Below are 3,762 nucleotides of genomic sequence, written 5' to 3'. Positions count from 1 at the left end.
AAACCGTGACTCTCGCGAAAGAAAAAAAAATAGAAAACACGTTTTGTTTTTCCCTTTCCGAGAGACACGGCCGTGACTCTCGTGAAAGCACAACCGTGACTCTCGCGAAAGGAAAAAAAACAAAAAACGCGTTTTTTTCGTTTCCGAAAGGCACGGCCATGACTCTCGTTAAAGCACAACCGTGCCTCTCACGGGAAAAAACGTGACTTTTACGAAAGGAAAAAAAAGAAAACACGTTTTTTCACACAATTTTTTTTCAAAATTGTTTTTTGATCGAAAAGCTAAGGAAGACCGCGGGAAAACCAAAATGTCGAAAAAACCCGGGAAAAAACCGTTTAAAAAGCAGAAAACACTTGTGGAAAAATAGAAAAATAAAATCCGAAGGGAGCATCCAAAACGCGACACGTGGCGAATGGCTGAGAGCGCGCCAAGTGACGCTGATCGTTGCGAGACTCCCGAAGGAGCGCTCGTTAACTAGTTGCTCCCACTAACCAGAGCGCAAAATAGGAGGTCTCAAGCGAGACATAGGCACACATTTTAAAAAAAAAATATAAAGACACCAAGAGCGCATTTTAGATCTGATTAATATTGGGAAAAGCAAATATCAGTACAATGGGTAGACAAGGACCTAACAAGACCATTTTTTTAACATCAGTACAGACACAAGCGCTCATATACACACACATACACCCATCCCTATGAACGCACACACGCACACCCTACCCCTATGAGCACCTCCGAAAGACTGAGCCGGCATATCATCTTGAGATTTACGAAGTCACCGTAGGCGCCTCGTCGTCGAGGAGACGTTCCTGCTGAATGCGCATCGCCAGAAGTCCTGAAATAAATCCAGGAATAAATGCGAGCACCAGGATTTGAACCCTAGTGGGCTGGAGATACCACAGTCTCTCTAACCATCCAACCACAGGTTGGTTCACAACAAGACCATTAAAAAGTAAAATTACATTAAAAAACATGGCACGCCCTTGACAATGCAATTAGCACAAAACAGCGCTAGGGGGAGCAACCAAAATAGGTCCCAAGCAAATGTGTCGCGGATCTCTCACGCGCCTTCGGGCACGTAAGGGCATGTCTAATGCCGACCCTCAAACCACCCGTATCCGTCCAGACGCAGTTGTCCAGACTCCAGAAGCCATCTAACGCTGATCCCCATCGGTTCGCGTTGTAGTACAGACCAGAATTTTCCTGCAAACCGGAACCAAACCTGGGGGGCTTTGCAGGAGTGCGGACATGAGCTCGTAGTACTCCGACAGCCAGGCTCACCCAATATTGAGGCAAAGCCCGCCCTTTTGTAGCCGGTCGCACTGTTTCCACAGCAAAGTCCTCCACCATCTTCTTCCATCCCGTCGCTCTCCACCCAATTGCTACCCTTTTTACCCACTCTCTTCTTCCCTCCGCCACCGGTTCATGGACCCAGAGGAGAACCTATTGGAGATGGAGGTGGTGGAGGATCCAAGCATCACGCTCGCTCAAAACGATCAACTCGGCGACACGGTCAAATTGTCGCGTCAAAGCGAAGGTCGCAAAGGCGGAAATGCTCAAGAAGCAGAAGGCCGATGGAGGGCGTGCTAGTGGCAGACGTGGCGGTGGGCATGCTGGTGGCGAACGTGGTGGTGGTCGGGGCCTGGGCTGCGGGGCCCTCTTCGACCATCCAAGCACGGCCATGACCGAATCATTACAAGGCTCCGTACTACTACGCTGCCAAGCAGTTGGGTTGGCAATCCCGACATCTGCCGTCGAGCAAGTGGCCTTCATCGTCGACATCAACACGACGCCGCTTCTTTTCTCAGAGTGTTTGTCGCTGCAGCTTGTCCGGACATGAGCGTCGGGTGGGGAGCAGTTTGGGTGCCCGCATGCTATTGATGGTATGCCTAAAGCGGGCGAGCTGGCGTACGATGAAGCGGGCAGGGAGATATTTGACATCATCCAGGAGGGAGGCAGAGGAGGAGGTTGCTACGGGGACGGTGAGGTGGATGATTGGGAGCCCACCCATGCCGACTCGTACTCCTAGCTGAGATCGGAGTACACCAAGTCCGACACGTTCAGCCAGCCGGCTACACCCACTCCGGCACGTTCACCCAGCCAGGCACGCAACAGGATTGGGCCACTGGACAGCAGGAGGGGAAGGACAACAACGAGTACGATGATTCTAATGAATATGCTGCCGATCTAAAGAAGAGGGGCAGAGGAGAAAGCTTCAACATGCGGAGGAGAGATATTGTGTGATGCATGGATGGCCACTAGTCTTGATTCGATCCATGGCACAGAGTAAAAGTGCATAACTTTTTAGGCTAACATTCACACTTGATTCCATGAACACAAGCATTTCAAGCCCACACCGACGCTGTCATCCAGAACCGTGAACCAAAGTCCCTCAACCATCGATGGTACACCATCCAAGAGGCCATGTCGAAGTATTGCGGCCACTTGAGGCAACTCATCGTACGGTGACCAGGTGGTACGCAAAAGACCGAGCAAGTAAGTTGTTAGTATGTGTACATCATTTGGCCGGATATACATAGTTTCGTAGATCATTTGTAGCCAAATATGCACAATTGTGTAGATCCTTTTGGTGGATATGCATAGCTTTGTAGCTGAATATGCATTGTCGTGTACATCACTTGTCGAATATGCATTGTTTTGTAGTCGGATATGCATTGTTTTGTTGATAATTTGTAGCCTGATATGTATTGTCTTGTTCATGATTTGTAGCCATATATCTATGCATTCTTGTGTAGATAATTTCTAGCAGGATATGCATTGTATTGTTGATGATTTGTAGTCAGATATCTAGGTATTGCTGTGTAGATAATTTGTAGCCGGATATGCATTATTTTGTTGATGATTTGTAGATGGATATGCATTGTTTTGTAAATGGAGATGAATTGTTTTGTTGATAATTTGTAGCTCAATATGCCTTGATATGCATTGTTTTGTTGATAATTTGTAGCCGGATATCTATGCATCGTTATGTAGATCATTTGTAACTGGATATGCATTGTTGTGTAGATCACTTGCCTATGCATTGTTTTGTAGCTAGATATGCGTTTTTTGTTGATGATTTGTAGCTACATATGCATTGTTTTGTTGATGATTTGTAGTTATATATGCATTGTTTTGTAGACAGATATGCATTGTTGACCATGTTTTTCAGCCTTCTCATGCGTGTAGTGTGTTCTTGAAATTGGAGAAGAAAAACTTCCCGGTCATGCATTGTTGGTTGAAGTTGATGGACAACCCAATTGGAATCCATACATTGTCAAGGCCCTCGCCAAAGGCACGGAGTAAGAAACCGGTGATCCAACCAAATCAAAAAAAGAACCGTCCGAGAAGGTTAGAAGAGCGTTCTGGGGAAACAAGTGAGAGGAGGAGAGGGCGAAGCGAGAAGGTGTGGCGGCCAAGATGACAGAGATATTCGACAACATCTTAGCGAAGAAGGAGGATGCATACGTCAAGCACACGGATGCCTGATACATCTCCAATGTATCTATAATTTTTTATTGTTCCATGCTATTATATTATCTGTTTTGGATGTTTTATATGCATTAATATGCTATTTTATATGATTTTTTGACTAACCTATTAACCTAGAGCCTAGTGCCAGCTTTTGTTTTTTCCTTGTTTTAGAGTTTCGCAGAAAAGGAATACCAAACGGAGTCCAAACGGAATAAAACTTTCGCGGTGATTTTTCTTGGACCAAAAGACACCCAGAGGACTTGGAGTGCAAGTTAGAAGAGCCAC

This window comes from Triticum aestivum, chromosome 6A, assembly GCF_018294505.1.
Source record: "Triticum aestivum cultivar Chinese Spring chromosome 6A, IWGSC CS RefSeq v2.1, whole genome shotgun sequence".
Classification (NCBI taxonomy): domain Eukaryota; kingdom Viridiplantae; phylum Streptophyta; class Magnoliopsida; order Poales; family Poaceae; genus Triticum; species Triticum aestivum.
Note: the sequence above shows the minus strand (reverse complement) of the source record.